At 34.5% G+C, this 20,418-nt stretch overlaps 1 long non-coding RNA gene across 1 annotated transcript in view; it reads right to left on the bottom strand.

Annotated features, from left to right (window-relative positions):
• Positions 1 to 20,418, bottom strand: part of LOC125610713 — a 138,441-nt gene that overhangs the window by 4,726 nt on the left and 113,297 nt on the right. The window contains exons 7-8 of the long non-coding RNA XR_007340714.1: positions 18,453 to 18,521; positions 9,363 to 9,478 (exon numbers count right to left, since the gene is read on the bottom strand). This is a non-coding gene — a long non-coding RNA (uncharacterized LOC125610713). The remainder of the gene's footprint in view (positions 1 to 9,362; positions 9,479 to 18,452; positions 18,522 to 20,418) is intronic.

Genomic DNA, 20,418 nt, shown 5'->3' with positions numbered 1-20,418 from the left:
TTTTGCTAAGGACTAGTTTAAATCATAAACGGATCTGTGAAAATTAGACAGTCTTCACATTTTAATGCTCAGGAAATATTCCTAAATTGGATTTGGGGGTAAAGTCCTAAGAAGTAACCATTCCCCACCTTCCCCCACTTCACTTTCTTTTTCTTTTCCTATCTAAATTCCAGAAACATTCTGATTTCAGGGATGATGGGAGAGAAAGGAAGTAGGAAAAATGAGAAACGAGTTTAAGTGAACTGGAGCAGGGCAAAAAGAAATTTCTCTAAGCTTGCAAATGGATTTGCTATGTTGGTAAATAATTATCTTTCTTTCATAACAATGAAAGTAAAGTTAGAGTGGTTTTGATTTGCATTTCTCTAATTGCTAGTGATGTTGAACATTTTTTTTTTCATATATTTGTTGATTGATTGTATAGCATCTTCTGAGAAGTGTCTGTTCAGGTCCTTGGCCCATTCATTGATTGGGTTATTTGGGTTTTTTGGTGCTTAGCTTTTTGAGTTCTTTATATACCCTAGAGATTAGTGCTCTATCTGGTGTGTGGGGGGTAGAGATTTGCTCCCAAGATGTAGGCTCTCTATTCACCTTACAGATTGTTTCTTTTGCTGAGAAGAAACTTTTAGTTTGAGTCCTACAAACGAGAGTAAGTATATGAGTGTACAAAAGGTACACTCATATACTGCTACTAGGACTGCAAATTGGTACAGCCAATATGGAAAGCAGTTTGGAGATTTCATGGAAAATTGGGAATAGAACCACCATTTGACCCAGCTATCCCTCTCCTTGGTCTATACCCAAAGGGCTTAAAAACAGCTTACTACAGGGACACAGCCACATCAATGTTTATAGCAGCACAATTCACAATAGCTAAACTGTGGAACTAACCTAGATGCCCTTCAGTAGATGAATTGATAAAAAAAATGTGGCATATACACAAAATGGAATACTACTCAGCAATAAAAGATAGTAAAATCATGGCATTTTCAGGTAGAATGGAGTTAGAGAAGATAAGGCTAAGTGAAATTAGCTAATCCCCCCCAAAAAAAATGCCGAATGTTTTCTTTGCTATAAGGAGGCTGATTCATAGTGGTGTAGGAAGTGGGAGCATGGGAGGAATAGACGAACTCTAGATAGGGCAGAGGGATGGAAGGGTAAGGGAGGGGGCATGGGGTTAGAAATGATGGTGGAATATGATGGTCATTATTATCCAAAGTACATGTACAAAGACATGAATTGGTGTGAATATACTTTGCATACAACCAGAGATATGAAAAATTGTGCTCTATATGTGTAATAAGAATTGTAATGCATTCTACTGTCACATATAACTAAAAAAATAATTAAAAAATAAAGTAAGGTTAGAATTTACTAATATTCAACAGACATTTTCCCACTTTTGAAGAATAAAATTGGCAAATTTGTGAAACTTACCTCAAAGGACTTTACTAAGTTAACTAACAAAAGCCAACAAAAGGACACTATGTGTTATTTACACAACAAACGATAAGCAGATATCTTAAGATAAAAATCTAACAACTATTAATCAATAACAGAAAGGGATTATAAAATTATAATCATATTATATAAAGTATAAAGTGTAAGCTTCCAAACAACTGAAGAGTGAATAGATTCCATTTTGCCCCATAAGATTTCAGCACAATTGTAGCTTCATTTCTTCTTTCACTTCTATTTTTTTTAATAATATAATCCTTTCTTGTGCAGTTTAAGAAAGTAGGTAAGAGTAATGTACACACAAATAGAGTTCTGAAACTATCTAAATTGAGCTGCGTCAGGATGACAGTCTGATTTAGCTCCAAGTCGGCCTAGAAAACTTGACTTATCTTTTATTAGTCCAGTAGGGACTGTCCTATTTAACTGCACAATGGCTACAACTCATAAAAATGAAAGTCAGATCTGAGCTTGACTTCCAGACGCAGGGTAACAGGGAAATCATTGCATATAAGTGTAGCATATTTAAATTAAAATACAAAGGTTTTAATGCTTTTCTAATGTCATCGAGATTTCTATTTGGAACAATAGAAATCACGCTCATTAATCCAATATTTATGAGTAACTTTCTATAAATTGTTCAGACTTGAACTAAAAAAAAATTATATAGGAGTTTGAGCAACAAATTTCTTCTGAGCATGCCTTTTAAAAATCTGTGATGGAAGAATTTGAGTCGTGGATGAATCTGACTTCATTTTCCCAGTACAGTGATATATCAGTGGTTAAGGACATGAATGCTATAGTGACATGGACTGGGCTAGAACCCTGAATTGACTGGCTCTTAGCTATGGAACACTGGGAAAATTATTAAACTCTTTAAGCCTCAGTCTTCTCAGCTCTAAGGTGGTAATGACACCAGTGCTTAAATCAGAGGGTTGTTTCATGAATTAAACAACATAGTTCATAAAAACTGGCAAGTAGTAAGTAGTGTATGAAGTAAACAAAAATATCCTAGGATCTATTTAAGGTGCCTTGAGGGTGTTACTTAGAAATATTAAATGATAAATGACTAATAGAAGGGAACTGCTATTTTTTTCCTCAAGAAAGACAAGTTAATGTTAGCATAGGAAATTCATCGTCTTGAACAAGGCTTAAAACCATGGCACTTGAAGTAAGCAATTGTGTTTTCTAGAGACTACCATCTTCTCTTCCATAAAGATAGTCACTAAACAATTTCCTTCTTTCATCTAGAGGATGAGAATTCCCAAAGACGTGAGAGCCATGATGGGTGAACAACTAGGTTTTCCTAATTTATCTTGAATTACATAAAGTCAAACAGAATCCCTGTGGTAGATAGGAACAATAAACTAAGAACACTGCTCATTTTATTTACCAATAAGTAAGGGTTTTATCCTGCCATAGTGTCTCTGGGCTGGTCTAGGATCTCTCCTTCATTGCCACTCAACTGGTCCTCAAGGAAGGGCAACAAAGACTTTGCAGTGGCAATGCAAGTATAGAGATGCACTGAGAAAATGCATAAGATCAAGAAGCGTCCCCATGAAGAAGCAAAAGTGAACCACATATTCAGAGAGTAGAAGTGTATCAGCACTACAGTACAGGGTGTCAATTAATGGTAGGTTAACTGTGAGGTGTGGAGGTCAAGACCAAGCTTTGGCTAATAGCATTCTTGAAAATCACACATATGACATGACCTTTAATGTTCACTAAGTCTTAATTCACCCACATGCAAAATGGGTAATAAGGTTTCCGTCTCAGGGTTATTGTTACAATAAACTGAGACATAATGCATGTACAATATGGCACAGAGCTTGGCACATAACATGTCACCAGAATGTGATAGCTAATGTTGTTGTCATTATTATCAGCTGTTTATAATCTAAGGGGATATTTTACCATACTTTTCATATTCTCCACTGCTGAAGACTAGTCTACTCCTAAATTTTTAAATTAAAAAAAAAGACTAAAAGCAAAACAATAACACAGGGAAAATCAGTGAGTTCAGTTAATTTTAACAGTCTATTTAGCAGATCTATGTACTTATGGAATTTAAAAGATATATGTATACAGCATGGTATATGGAGTCGTGAGAGAAACCAGAAAGAAACATGGAAATCTGCCTCTACATATGTACATTTGAGGTGATTATAATAATGCCTAGAAAATGGATTTTTCTAGATCACCCACTAGTCACTAGCACTAGCAGCCAAAGTATCTTCCAGTCTTTCCACATTTCCATACAATTCATCCTGGCCTTTGTTATCAGCTACTATAGGGTTTCTTGTTAGAGTGTAGACTCATGAAGCAATTTTGGAGTGCCCTTGAACACTGACAAAAGGAGTTAGGACAGTAACACTTTTATATAAGATTTTTGGGATGCTTTAGATGATGTCATTTCCAAATTTTATTGCAAGACAGTATTTCTGGTTTTATTCCCATGACTCAAAACAATGAAAGAAAGTCAAGCATAGAAGGTAGTGTTTACCTGAGTAATTGGAACAGCTTCTTATGAGCTGTTTTATTTACTCTTTGGATAAATATATTTATTATTCAGGCAGATTACTTTTATGCATTACATATTTATATAACATTTTAAATGCATATGATTTTATAAACCCTGCCTAAAGTACATTGTATGCTGACAATAATTACCATAAATTGAAGTGTATCATAAAAAAGTCTATGAAACTTTAGGGAATTCCTAGTCTCTTCAGTTTTACTACTGATATAACCACTGTGGGATTTACAGAATGCCATTGCCAAACCATCTCAAAGAGCAATGATTTTTCTAGAGATATATATAGATTTATGGTCCAACACAGATCTTAATTAGTAAACTTGAAAAATTTGGATCAGTTTATACACTAATAATTTTAAAATATTTCCAGCTGTTATTTCAGTCCATTCAATATTATTACATGTGGCAAACACTTTCTTGTCTTTTACTGTTCCAGGAATTTTGTTAAATAAGCACCTTGCTCTAGCTCATGGTTTTCTTAACTCTTGACATTTAGGGCCAGAAAATTCTTTATTGTGGGGCTTTCCTCATGCATTGTAGGATGTTTTCTGAGACATTCCTACCTTCTACTTTTCTAGACACCAGTAACAGCAATAAGAAATGCCTCCTGGTAACTGTCATAGATTCCCCTATTGGCAAAATTATCCTCTTTGAGAACCCCTGATTTTTTGTTCATTGGATTCTCTCAATAATTCCAGGAAGCCATATATTACTATTTTCTAGATGAGGTGACAGAATTTGAAGAGTTTAAGAATTTTCCGAATGTCACACAAATAGAAAGTAAAAATCAAAACAACTGAAGAGCCAATAATTTAATCATTGAATGAAGCTACCTAGATGAATATATCAAATTCTATGTAACCATGTAAATTTTTCCAGTGCCCTATGGAAATGAAGCAATGTGGCTGCTTTGAAAAAGCCCAGCTACCGTTTCCCTGAAAAGTCTTTACTCTAATAGATGATATATCTATTGATTTATGCTGTAGCCACAAAACATGAAAATGTCAGTGGCTTAATACTGGCTCCCATCATGTTGTCATCGTGAAGCAGCATGGACTCTGCTCCCTTTTTCCAAGATGTGGATCAAAGATGAGGAACTACTGGAGACATACCAGGCTCTGGCAGAGTGATAACATAAACACAGGAAGGCTCCTGAAGGTTTTGCACAGAAGTGAGAAAAATCCCTTTTTTCAGTTTACATGGTCAAAGCTAGTCAGGTGGCCAATGTTAAGTCAGTGAATGGGAAGTATAGCCCTCCCTCAGGGAGGAGCCACATCGAGAAGGGCCAGATAAAGGGCATCTTAATAGGAAAACACCATCAATGCTGTTGAAAAGTAATTCCACATTCATACAGTTATGCTGAAAATGAATAACACATAGAAAGACAGGTAGCTTTTTATTCAAAATGCCCATAACTGAGTGTTTTTGGAGCTTCTGCTTTAGAAAGTAATGCTAACATGGCAGCCAAGTACCAGAAATGGAAGAACCACATAGTCAATATTTTAAAGCCTCAAGACAGTAGCATATATCAGCAGCATCACAAGACAAATGGATGCCGTACCCCGAGTCCTTCCCAATGGCCTTTCTTTGAGAGATAGAACAAGTTCCTCTTCTTCTCTTTAAATCTGTTCCATGATCTCTTAAATGGGAGCTCTAAAAACTATTCAATTTATACTTGATTTCTTGGCCATTCTGAGGAAGAAGCACATAAACTGCTAGGAATAGAAAGAGTAGTTGTACTTGGTATTTGGTGAGAAGGCATTTCATCAATCACAGGGGTCCGTGAGAGCATCCATCACAGGCTCTTCATTTTAACGCTCTCACCACACAAGCCTTTGTGACCCTGTTCCACACAAAAATATACCTCACAAACTGGCCAGAAAAGTTTCGATTAAAAACCATAGAAACCACTTTAAGACAAGAAGTTATATTGAAATATTCTTATATATCAGTGATTTAGTTGAGTTGCATAGCAGATAATTTAACTTAGAGATAGTAGAGGATAGGAAAGGTAGCAGAATACAACAGTTACTAATATGGCATTATGTAAAAATGTGGATGTGTAACCGATGTGATTCTGCAATCTGTATTTGGGGTAAAAATGGGAGTTCATAACCCACTTGAATCTAATATATGAAATATGATATGTCAAGAGCTTTGTAATGTTTTGAGCAATCAATAAAAAAAATAAAAAAGGAACAAAAAATAGAGAATTAAAGTATATTTGAGAGTTAAAATATACTTGAGAGGAAAAGAGAGAAGGATAGAGAAATAGAAAGAAAAAGAACAGGAAAAGGGAAACGTGGGCATGGTAGGTTAAAGACTGTGACAAATCTTTAATATTCCTCCTACAGAGATGTGAGCCTAGTTGCCTCCTCCTGAGTTTGAGCTGGAATTAGTGGCTTCTTTGATTAACAGAAGGTGCCAGAAAGGACATTCTGGGCCTTCAAGAATAGTCAGTTACATTTTTAAAATGTTTTACAACCTTAGCCCACATCTTTTGAAATACTTAGTTTTGTGGATAGAACTATGCTCCACAAAAATATGTTGAAGTCTTAAACTCCACCCTACCTGTGAATGTGATATTATTTAGAAATAGGGTCTTTGGCATTATAATCAAGAGTCAAGTTAGCATGGGGTTATTTGCAATTAGAGGAGGACCATAAATTCAAAAGCTGATATCTTTATATGGAGAGAGAGAATTGGAGACTGAAGATACATTCAGAGGGAAGACAGGCATAGGAAGACAGAGGGAGCAGTTGCAATGATGCCATCAAGAGCTAAGGAATGCCAAATATGGCCAGGAGCTACCAGAGTCAGGAAGGGACAAAGACAGATCCTTCCTGGAAGCCTTCAGAAGGAGCCTGGCCCTGGCAGCCACTTGATTTCGGACTTCCAGCCTCCAAAACTGTGAGAAAATTAATTCCTGTTATTGAACTACTTGGTTTTTGGAAATTTGTTGTATTGGCCCAGGAAATAAACATTCTTGATCTTAGGATGCTCCCACATTCCATGCTGAATTACAAACCAACCACACGTGTGAATGCTCTGGTCCACTGCAAAAGCAGCTCAGCATCAACTGCCAGCATCAACTTGGCACAAGAGGTTATGAACAAAGAAGTCATCTTGAAAGCTGACACTCTGGATATGAGGTGATCTTGTAGCCAATTCATTCTAGAATTTCTGATCCACAAAATGGTGAGTAAAATAAAATTGTTTTAAAGTACTAATTGTTGGGGTAATTTGTTACATCGCCATAAATAAACAGAAATAAATGGAACAGAAACTGGTACTTGGAAGTAGATGTTTATCAGAAAGAAAACCTGAAATATATAGCTTTAACCTTGGGACTAGGCAGCAGGCAGGAATTGGAAGGATTTCAAGGAGTCTGCTAGTGAGTACAACGAGGAAAATGTTATTGGAAACCAAAGGGAAAAAAATAGCCATGGTAATGTAGTGGTGAAAAGTTTGGCAACATGGTCTCAGTGATGGCAAGGAAAATAAAGTTGCTTCATGAACTCTTGGCTGTGACTGGGGAGATTTCTGGAAATAATGTAGAAGTTTCAGCTGGCCAACCAAAAACTTTCTCAAATTTCTAACCAGGAAAATAATGAACTAAATAAATGACATACTAAGTAAGTCACTAAGTTAGGGAATAGAGAAATGGAGGAAAAAAGGTCGGAGGCAGAGGAAGAGGAGTCTGAGAGAATAAGGATAAACAAAGTTTTTTCCAAATGAAGGCTGAAGTCTAATATCCCTACCCTTGAATCTAGACTTGTGTTAATGAGCAGTTTATTATACAGCAATGAATAACCAGAACAGAGAAAAAGGAAATAACCAGTTTAAATAGTGAATGTTTCAGAGTGAAAATAAAACTGCCTCCTAACGCCTGGGATCTTCATCATTAATTATTCAAATATTTAATAATTTATATACAGGCACAACCTGGTCACTAATACAAATCATCTTCTCTCCACTATGTTTGAACAAAGAAAGAGCTGTATCATTCAAGATGATAATTTAACTCTTATATTTATTGAGAACTACTCTTTGTTTTTCACAAGTTATCTCTCTGAGGTATATTCAAGTATAAATCTCTTAAACAATGATTTCCCAAATTTAACTTCTTTAAAATGTAACTGCCTTATATCTTTTCAAATAAAAAAGATTCACACAAAGTAGAACACACCTGATAAAAGTGTTTGAGTGATTATTAAGTGATAAAGATACAACCTAATACTTATGCATTTCTCTACAGATAGATCTTATTCCAAACATATTTAAAGTGGTTCAATAACCCTCATTCGGCACTCAATAAAAATATACAAAATCCAGAACTAGAAAATAATCTAAAGTAGAATAATTAAGTTGAATTTTATTGTGAGTTTCCAGATGGTTAAAGATAAAAAGAAATATCTATTGCATGTTTCTCAGCAGTTGTGAGTAGAAAATATTTCAATTACAAAAAAGAAACTAAGTTGTTCATGCAAACGAATTCTGAAAATAATAGTCCTTTGGGAATTTTGTCCAAAATTTTGTCCAAAAAAGATGTCCAAAAATGCAACTCGATGTTTTTGTCCTCCACTAGACTATGAGCTCTTCAAGGACTATTCTTGTTTTTCTTTACAAAATTCTATAATGTGTACCATACAGATCTAGCACTTTGGGTACATGGTTTCATACAGATATAGCTTAGGCAAAAGTATTGATTATACAAATAAACCAAACTCATTTACTTCCAAGTTGTTGGATGACCTCATCTTTAAACATGATGGATTGACATTGTGATTTTCTTAGGTTGTATTATGAGTGCAGAATAATATATCAATGTGAGTGCATGCCTGTGGAATACGAGAAAACAAAAAGTTAATATTATGATGGGAGTTATCTGAACATACTTCTCTTTTCTTTTGCACAATGCACTGCAGTGTAAAATGTTTATAGCCTGTATCTGATACAGAACTAAAGCAGAGCCTCACTTGCTGGAATACTGAAGAACAAGTTGTTCATGCTGGTTAAACATTAAAATATCCCAAAAGGTTTACAAAAAGGTTCAAGACCACCAGCATCATTATAAAATAGGCATTATCAGTAACAACTACACTATTAAAGTTGAGTTGTGGGATGGGATGAGGAAATCATCGCATAGGTTTGGTAGAGATTTGCAAGAGAGCTTCACTGGGATGTTTTAATGCTGAGGCAGCTGACTTTTATTACCATCTCAAGGGCCAGATCTAACTAAAACTCTCCCCAGTCTTTGCTCCATATTGTGTTAAAATGGAGTAGAGCATCTAGGTAAAGAGATTTTAATGTCTTTTCCATTTGTTAAAAAAAAAAAAAACCTCTATAGAGCAGCTGGGTAAGTAGCACTTACCTCCATAGCAAGGAGTACTGTACTGTGTGGTGTCTGTTAAGGTGGCAGTGCAGTGTGCTGATTCCCTCTATGCTACAGCTTCATGAGCATTTTGAATTCCAGAGAGGGTTATTCACCTGGAGGAGAAAAATGTTTATTGGTTGATATTGTGGAGAACTATGTGCATTTCCATCAATACTAGTACTTTCAAGAGTATGTACTCAAACCAATGGACAAAGGCAAATGATAAAGGACAAAGACCCAGTACTTTCCCATGAGGAGCTTAAGACCCACTCAAGAAGAGATAGCAATAATAGAATGATTTATTTAGAAATCTCTTAAGAGATCACATGGTTTGGTGACTTTCAAGTCTCCAGCAACCACTCAACTTTAATCAGAGTGACTCTACTTCAGTATGTCTCAGTGGGTTTCTCTAAAATATCCCCTATTTTGATAGATCCACGGACAATAAAATCAAGATTAAAAAAAAAAAAAAAAAGAAGTATTTGTGGTGGATATATATTGGGTTGCTTTCCCAAAATCATTTCTCCTCATTAGGTTCCTGATTTGCATTAAAAATGCCACAGTTCCTCCATTGTGATTCAGGCCCTATCAATGGTTGCATTAGTAAATCTTGCTGGTCACTTACTTTGTTTTACTCAGTTACTCATTCTGGTCACAATAAAGGGTTAGAGAAAGAGTTTGTGACTCAAGAGACTAAGGAGAGTCAAAAAGATTGAAGTCAGAGATTTTTTTAGAAAAAAATGTCTGGTTACAGGCAGTTTTATACATTAGGGTCACTGAGAGGGCAGAATTGAGTCAGTTGGGTCTGAAAGTTGCTGACTCAACTTTCCTGATTATGGTGCCCAGAAAGACCTCCTATGTTCTATTTCATATAAAGTCGATACTTTTAAAACATTATTCTTAAAATTTTAGTTACATAATAAATCAGTTCTTTTTTTTTCTTTCTTTTCTTTTATGAGCTTGTTTTATCTCCTTTCCAACTTAAGAACCATGGCTCAGGCCCCATGTTGATTTTTTTAAATGAATAAAACTGAGGTCCTCATTAGGTAAAGTGATTTGCCCAGAGTTCCAAATAGACCCAACTGAAATCTGAGGATTCTGACTGACTTGAGCTGCTTCTACTGGAATTTTTAATCAAAATCCAGTTGATATATCTAAAAGCCGGAGTATCTAAATATCATGTCTCATTTTAAATTCACTAGAGGATCACATAATCTAGTCTGTTTCCTTCCTTGTGTTTGTGAATTCAAATTTTCATACACACTGATTTGCAATTTGATGTATTCCAATGGAATTTGGCCAACCAAGGACTGTGATTCAGATATCCTCTGGAGAAGAAAGCCTGCAACGAGCCCCATGAACATGTTACCATTTGAGAGTTAAGTTTTTACTCACCTTGAATCATTGAATCCTTTGCCCTCTCCCTCAGAGGAACAGAATTATAGTAGCAATAATTAACCATGTCAGAGTTAAACAAATTACTATGTGAGAATTATATGCATTTAGGAACCTAAATTTGTACACCTCCATAAAAACAATTCATAAAGGGTCTCCTCTTTATATTTTTATTTTCTTAGTTAGAAAATTTTACAAATTTATATGTGATTCCAACACAGTTCATTGTGTTCTTCGATTAAGAAGAACAACAAAGTTTATCTGAGTATCCTCTAGGTGCTTTGACTAGAAAATATCTTCTCTAGTATCTCTTTCAGATCTGAAAGTATGGACTTAAAGCACTTACGAACTACCAGGTCTAAATGTGGTGAAACCCTGACTTCTACACTTTGGTAGGGATAAATTAGGAGATGGTTATAAGCAGCTCAAACAGGACATCTAAGTGCAGATGTCCCTAACAGAAAAAAACAATCTGTTTTTTAAATGTTTTTGACTTAAAAAAAAAAAAAAACTTGTGACATATTCAAGGTATAAATAGTCTACTTAAAAAGCACTTCTCACAAGTGATAGAAGATTGGAAGCAAAACTTGAGAATTAAAAAAAATGTCATCTCATAAAAATAAATATTGATCTGAAAGAAGTATTTTTATGCTAACCCAGGAGCTAATCCCACTCTACACTTGATGTGAAACTTCTGTAATTTTGAGGAAGGCAATAAAGGTACAATAGGATATTAACTTCTGGAAGGAAATGTGATTCTCATAGGTACTTATTAAAGTAAATATTTTGCCTTTTTTAACAAATTTGTCACTATTTTCATAATGTCACATAAAATGGAAGCATGATATGATCAAAAACAGTTTGGACTTTAGAAACAGAATTGACCTTAAGTCAGAGTCCAACTAGAAATTGACTGGAGAAGATCTTGGGTAAGTTACTGAAATCTCCTGAAGCTCAGTGCATAATTCTATACATGCAATATATATAGTACAGAGTGGGGATAATATAGACTGATATAAATGTTTGAAGATTAAAATGCCAAGTAGCATGTGGAAGACATCACTAAATGTCAGTTCCCCTTTGCTATACTATAAAGTTGTTCTTTCCCAAATGGTACAGGTACAATTGAAGGTCTGAGAGCAGCCTAGCTTGTTACATGACATATACCGATATAGTCATTATTGGCCCCCATACTGTTTCCGTGGCTTAACAAGATGACAGGCATCCTTGTGAGGTGACACTGAGTTATTTCTATGCACTAGGTCCTGTGCCTTCACACACAACCACATTTGCTGTTCTCTTTAGTCCTTACAACACCCTGTAGCTATTAACACTGTAGTACTCCATTGGTGCCAAAGGTCCTAGCAATGATCTTTTACCATCCTCTAGGTCTCTTCTCTGATCACATGTCATATTATTCTATGCAACTCTCTTGTTTGACACTTCAATCCTTTTTGTATTTTTTCCAAATAGTTGAACATCAGCCCCTAATAAGTGAGGAAATTAAATCTGTCAAGTAAACTCACTAATCATATAGTTAATTCCACCATGTGAGTAACTACATGGTACAAAAAATTAGTTTGTGGCATCATTCAAGCCCTTCTCAGAAAACCCTTTCTCCCTCAACTCAGGTTTCATATGCCTGGTTAGACACTTGCCCTTCTTGGCCTTCTAAACTTTTCCTATTCCTACATCCAAAGCCAATATCTGTTCTCACTCATTTTCCTTGCTCATGTGCTTCCCCTCTTTGTTCCTCTCCTTTTTTCACCTATTTTTTTTCTGGGTTCACGTCATTTTCCTCTTTTGGAGCTGGTTTATAATGGAATTCCTTCTCTATCTCAAACCATTCCTGTCATTTTTCAAGTCCAATTATTTTTTCATATCAACTTCTGAATAATGTTACATTTCAATGTTAGCATCAGAACTTATCTTACAAGGAAGAGTAAAGCAAAGCGAGATGGGGTACAGGGCATACAGCAACATTTGGAGAAACAGAAGAGAAACATTGGTAAAGGGAGAGACTTTGGGAACTAAGATAAAGAATTATCTTATACTGGTTTTTGTCCATTGCCTCTGAAGGACCCATAAATCCCCAAGGGTAACTGGTCAGAGACTTACAGCAGGAGACAACTGAAGACCTTCAGCTAAAATGAGAGGAGAAACTTCTTGATAAAAGCTATTTGGAAGGCCCTCTTTAAATAGTCTTAATTTAGTCATAATAAAATATTTTATAAAAATTCTAAAATAACGAGAAATGTAGAAACATTTCTTTCTTATCAGAAACAACAGCCTATTTCTTTATAATATTGGAATTTAAAGGGTTAAAAACAAAAGCTAAACCAAGAAAATTATCATTCTTGGTATAAGTTTTTGATACGATCCATTCAGAAAAAAATAATATTTACTTTGCCCATTATATATTATTAATCAGACATCTCATTAAATTTGTAGGAGCTAGTATATGATTATTTCAGTTGCTGGAATGAAGAGTTTTTTTAAACTACTTTTTCTTTCCAGGTACTGGAAAGTATTACTTAAATAAAACCACTGAAATTTTAAGAAAAGTTGTTACCAATTCGTGATTTCAATTTTCCAGAATTTCCTCTAGTGGAAGGTAATTTTAAGGAACAATACAGTTGGGATATGCTAGGTTATGCTATAAAACAAATAACCCCCAAATCTTAGTGGTTTCCCATAACAACAATTTATTGTTCATGATACATATTTATCCTGGTTTGGCTTTGAGGTTCACTAAATAGTAATTAACTACCATATTGAACATTTGACGATATCATGACTTAGGGAAAGAATGCTCTGAGCAGTTTTGTATCAGAAATTTAGTGCTCCCATCTTTTTTTAAAAAAATATCATTCATTAATTAACTTATCCAATAGCCATGTGTGGAGAACCTAAACAGATAGAGGCACTATTTAAGGTTCATAGAATACTCATAGAAAAAAAATACAAGAAAATAAATGCAATACAAAAAAATTACATCGTACCAAGTTAAATAAGGAGGACTTTATTCAGGGCTACTGCAATAAGGAAAAGAGACCAGAATTCATTCTGACTCAACTCTGCTGATCCAAAGGACAGGAAATATTTTAAGAGATGTGGCAAGAGATCATAAGCTCCTTCTATTTGTTAACTTGCATTAACAAAGGGAATGGTAATTTTACTACTTGGAGCCAGTAGCCTGCCCAGTGAAGTTAAGCTGTTGATCATCCCTGACATACTAGGAGATGGGAATTATGTATTACTAGAGAATTATATTTCAGACAGATGGTTACAAGTTCCTTAAAAAGAGAGTCCTGGGTTGTAAAATTGCCAAGAGATTTTTAAAAACATTTCTGTCTCAAAAGGGCAAAGAAATAATTTAAAATTACTGTTTTGCCAAAGTAAAATTCTTTAAGTAAAGGGATGAGAGGGACCTCTGTGATTAGGCTATTAAGACACCCTAAGGGCTGGGGTGAGAGGAAGAATAGGGGGATCAACGCTGGAAGAAACTTGTCTCAAGTTCTCTCAAGATGAAGAAAACATCAAGGCTGCCTTGGTCAAAACTAGAAGCATGGTGACTCTAGTTAATGTACACTTAAAAAATGTTCAGAGTTTATCTTAAACACTTGATTTTAGGAGGACAGACATCAGTAACATGGGAAATTAGGACTTCCCAGCATTCATCTCTCCACAGAAATATCAATTTCAACACCTATACACATCTGAAAATACATTAGTAAGAGCTAAAGAAACTAGTTGCTTAGGTCATGAGGACATCAATAGGATTAGTTAGTGCCCTTACCAAAGATGCCCCAGAGAACTGCCTTGCCTTTTCTACTATGTGAGGACATAGCTGGAAGGTATCATCTGTGACTGAGAGAGCAGGTCCTCCACGACATAAAATCAAAATTAATCTTGGAATATTTAGCCTCCAGAAATGTGAGATATAAATTTCTGTTGTTTATAAGTCACCCAGTTTTTGGCATTTTCTTATAGCTGCTAAAATGAACTGTAACAATGTATAAATGTGGGATTCATATCATATATACTACTTAGCACCAGAAATTAGATAAAATAGGCCCCCAAAAAAGAGTATACAGACAGAAGACAAGAAATCCAATAGATGAGTCTATGGAAAGCCCATATTTAAAAGACTGGGAGAAAAAAGGAAGAACTAACAAAGGAGATCAAGAAGGAGCTTGCAGTAGAATAGACAGGAAAAGAAGAAATGGTAATATACTGGAAGGCACATAAAGAAAAAGGTTTGGGGCAATTAATCTAAAGTACTCTGGTTGCTTCCATTTTCTCAATATAAAGGGAAGCAAGATCATCAGATAAGGAAAATGGGAAGATGTTATAGACTGAATGATACTTCTCCAAAACTCATGCATTGAAATCCCCAGTTAAAAAAAAAAAATCAGAAAGAGACTGTATTTGTAGATAGAGTCTTTCAAGAAGTAATTAAATAAAATGAGGTCATTAGAGTGGGCCCAAATTCAATGTAACTGATGCCCTTATATGAATATTAAGTCACAGATACACACAGAGGGATGATCATGTGAAAACACAGGGAGAAGAGAGCCATCTGCAAGCCAAGGAGAGGAATTCAGATCAAATCAATACTGTCTACACCATCATATCAGGCTTCTAGCATCCAGACTTGTGAGAAAATAACATTCTATCATTTAAACTACCCAGTCTGTGCTTCTTTGTTAGAGAGCCCTAACAAACTATACAAAGTATTTTTTTTTGTTTGAGGAACAAGGAGACCAAATAAATTTACATAGGAAAATGGGAAAACCAATAGATTAATGAAGAGGAATAAGATTTCCAGGCAGCAATTAAGGACCTTTAAAGGCTCCATGAATTTAAAAGACAAATCCATTATGACTATGAATTATTCTCCCATCCAACTTGAAAGGGTATCACTTCAGAAAAGTTAGATAACTAGATTTAAAACAAAGATGTTGGTTTTGGCAAGAGAGTACAACAGGAGACAAAATACGATAGAACTTACAGAGTGAAGATACATATGTGGAAGTATTTACCATGTTCAATCACAGAATTTAAACTAGGAAAGGCAGTAGTAGTAGTAGTAGTAGTAGTAGTAGTAGTAGTAGTAGTAGCAGCAGCAACGTGAAGTTAAAGGATGGTGAAATGGAGGAAGGATCAATGAACTTGGGACTAGGGACTAGGTTTTGGATAGGGGAATCAAGACAGATGGGAGGTTATACTTAGTGATTTACATAAAATTGAGATTACCTGGCAATTTTAAATAATGATGAGCTCACAGTATTTGCTATCAAACATTTTTTTATCAGCATCACCTAGAAAACCTACTAAATATGAATTTCTAGACTCCATGACCAAAGTTTCTGATTCAGTGGGTTCTCATTCAAGACACCCAAGATTTTAGATGTCTATAAAGTATTAATTTCCTGGGTAATGCTAAAGATACACACACTTTAAAAAACATTGATATACAGGATAAAAGTAGGATGAGTGTCTGAAGAAGAAATGATGTCAAAAGATCATTGAGGAGAGAAATTCAGTGAACTAACAGGCCAGGATGTTGAAAAATTTATTGAAATGAGTTGAGACAAAATAGTATTAGAAGATCAAGAACTAATATTTTAAAAAATTATGGCTAAAACATAGAATTTGGGATGTGTATACATATAGATAGAAAGATACATACAGATTACATGTTCTAATTCTGTGTTGAGCAGTATAAGATAATTTTTAATATATTTTCTAGCTTGAAAAAATCTAATACAAAACAATGTGTGTGATTGCTACTGGCTGGTTGTTATGTCACCCCAAAATTTATATGTTGATACCACATTGAAGGTGAGGTCTTTGGGAAATAATTAGAGAATATGGGCACAACCTTCACAAATGGGATTCAGGCCTTTACATCAAGAGGTGATGTCTTTATCTTGAGTCTTCATTATAAGATTTTTTAATTTTATGAAATATTCTTAAAAAATGTTTGGAGGCTAATGATGCAAGTGTCTCCTCTAGAATATGCTGGCTGATAAGCAATAATTCAAATTATGCAGAAGAACCTTAAATGTTAGGGAATTCACCACCTGATTTTGTGCCTGGATAGCTCCAACTTCAGAAAGTTCTTCTTATAGTAAGCCAAAATCTGCCTCCCATAACTCTGATCAATTGGTTCACATTCTTGCTTTGGGCTATTTAATTGCTGTAGAGATTTTAGTTGCTTCCCTAAAGGCAGAAGACTTAATGTTTTGTAACTATTATTGATCTTTGGCCAGCTTTGGCCTGTAGCTGGGTAGCTATATAATTTATTTCTCTTTGAGGTTCTCTGATACTATTTCTGGGCTACATTTTCTGTTTTACTTCTTGAAACTTTCATTTCTTTATGTGAAGAAATTTGAACTTTTATTTTTGGGGATCTATCAGCTATACTTTTTTACATAGATACTAATTAGCTCTTAATTATTAAGTGTGTGGGTGAGAGGGTACAAATACATATTTATAGCTCAAAGAAAAGCTTAAGGTAATTTATATTAAATATTATGAAAATCTCTATAACAGTAATATTAGAAAATTAAGTAATGGAAGGAGCTGCCAAGAAAGGTTGCATAATAACTGTCACTTGAGGTATTCAAGGCAAAAATAGCCACCTGTTGGGAAATGATAGTTTAGAGCTAATTACATCTTCTGGGCTATTATCTGTAGAGAGACATATGTACTACCCTCTTCAGCTTATTTAAATTTTAGTGATTCTAAAAGGTTCTATTTAAACATATTTATATAAACACATGCCTGCACCATTCCATTAATAGTGCTTTAAAAATTGCTGTAAAATGCTTAGAGTTTTCACTCCTAGATATAATCCTTAGGAACTAACCTAAAAGCAAGCAAAAAAGTGGAGCATAGGAAAAAAAAATTCACTATACCATAACTTAGAAAAACATAACATAAAAATTTAGATGTCAAAACAGAGTAAAATGGTTAAATAATATATGGTACATCCATGCAAGGAAATATTGGGTAATCATTTAAGTTGTGTCATGGTTTTTAATACATAGAAAAATGTTACTGCTCTAATATTAAACAGAATTCAAAAGCTGAGTTGCATATATAAAATATGATTTCAACGTTGAGAAAAATTGCAGAGAAATTCTGCAAATAAAGGTAAACTTGGTATAATTTATACCTCCTCTGTTACAAATACCTAGTAAGGCTGGGTAAAAACTTACAAAAAAACAAAGATAAATAATTTAAATCAAAATTAAATTTTAATGAAAGGGGAAAAGGAAAATCCACAGATGCTAAATAAAAGGCAAACTCAAAGTCAAAATAATTAGATTTAGCTGTTGCTGAGATCCAGAGGAATAGTGATCTAGATGTAGGACTTGGAAATATGAGGCTGTCTTTCATACTCAGCAAGGTATGGTGGGCACAAATACATGATTGCAGGTCTTTAAACCATGGGAATGAGATTGGATTCTCCAAAAAACTTGGACTTACTTATTTTTTAGAGAAAAAAAAAGCTGAAATAATTTCCATAGAAAGAGAAAAGGAACTTACAAACGGTTCTAGACTAAGGGTGTGTAGAAGTAGAAGTGAAGAAGATTTTTTTCTTTACTGTATTCTTGTGAGGAATAAAAATGTATAATTTCTAGAAGAAGTATAAATTCTGGTCTAAAGCCAATGACTTACCTGGAGCCTCAAAAAAGGGAATAAGAAACAGCCATGTAGCATTCTTTCATTGCTCAGGGTGCATGAAACCTGCAGAAAAAATAATCCCACCAGAAGTTCAGTGAATCCAAAGTGAAAAGTTACAAAACAAACAAATCCATAAAAGAAAATCAGCAAATGCAAGAAATGAAAGGGGTACTCAATGTACAAGAAATAATAACAATATAATACCACAAAAGTAGTATCGTTAAAGTTATTAATAGGTTTTAAAAGGTTTAAAAGCAATAATGAAATAAATGATTAAAATAATGGCTAGAAATATGAAATATAAGATAGCTAATACAATATTGGAGACAATATTGGGGCTTTTGGGCTGATGTGACCAAATCATCCAGAATACAGGCCAAGAATATAAAGTAAACATATATAATGAAGGCTAATGGGCATTGAATGTTTAATGAGAAAGTTAAAAATCTAAATGTCAATATGAAAAAGTATAGGGATTCTGACTGTAGAAATATATAGGGAAGGATTCCTCTGGTGAGCAAACTCCCAGAGGGTAGCAGACACTCTGTTTCCCACCCTTAGAATGCCCTGAAATTTCTCCTAGGAACTAGTAAGATAGCTAATACATGTGCAATGTCTAGCTGCTGTGACAATGCCTGCATGAGGAAGCTCTGTGCTAGAGTCTTATCAGCCTCGACTTTGATCTCAGGCACACAGCTCCTTGGAATAAAGGAACTCTCTTGTTAGACAACCACAATGTTTCACTGAGCCTAAACCTTTCCACATAACAATAACTTTATACAATGGACTTTCTTGAGAGCTACACAAAGCTCTTAACATTGTGCAGTGCAATTTAGTATGTAACTGAGGAATAAGCTGCATAATGTTGCTAAGTCTGTAACCTGCCTAGTAATACAATAAACAATATGTATGAATGATGCTAATGACCTAAAGTAACCTATAGACATAAATAAAGCTTGGATTTGAACAAATGGACTGTAAAAAAGACTTCTTCGGGCAATAATTGGGGAAAACTGGGCATGAACAGAATATTAGATAAAATTAAAGAAATTATTCTATTATAATGAAAATAAATAAATAAATAAATAAATAAATAAATAAATAAATAAAGCAAGCTTGGAAGCTTGGCCATTCTGTCATTCAACCATCTTTTCTGCATCTTATCTCTATGTCTCCCTTTATTTTCCTTACAAAAAAAGAAAATAGGAAAACCGGGACTAGCAAATACAATAAGAAACAATGAAAAAGAATTCTTTTGAAAAAAATAAAGAATTATTTTGAGATAAATTCCCAAGATTATTAGTAAAAATTTCTGGAATTATATATTTCTGGATATATGCACATGTACATATTATATATTATATATTAACTGTACTATTAGATTATACATAAGATATAAAATTGGGGTATCCTACATTTTTATAATATATACATATATGATGTGTGTATATACGTGCATACATCATATACACACACAGAGATACACATCATATATCCCATAATGGTAGCACAATTACAGACTAAAGATGTCTCAGATTACAGTATCAAGCTACAAGACAGAGGACTCATATTTTGAAAGAACTAACACCCAAGAAAAAGAAACCTGATTGCAGGTAAATGGATGGAGTTAGAGAAGATAATGCTATGTGACATTAGCCAATCCAAAAAAAAATGGCAAATATTTTCTTTGATATAAGGAGGCTGATTCATAGTGGAATAGGGAGAGGGAGCATGGGAGGAATAGACAAACTCTAGATAGGGCAGAGGGGTTGGAGGGGAAGGAAGGGGGCATGGGGATAGAAATGATGGTAGAATGTGATGATCATTATTATCCAAAGAGCATGCATGAAGACACGAATTGGTATGAATATACTTTGTATACAGAGATACGAAAATTGTGCTCTCTATGTGTAATAAGAATTATAATGCACTCCACTGTCATTCATTTATATATATATAT

This window comes from Marmota marmota, unplaced genomic scaffold (genome assembly GCF_001458135.2).
Source record: "Marmota marmota marmota unplaced genomic scaffold, marMar, whole genome shotgun sequence".
Lineage (NCBI taxonomy): Eukaryota > Metazoa > Chordata > Mammalia > Rodentia > Sciuridae > Marmota > Marmota marmota.
Note: the sequence above shows the minus strand (reverse complement) of the source record. Positions and strands in the feature narration are given on the sequence as shown.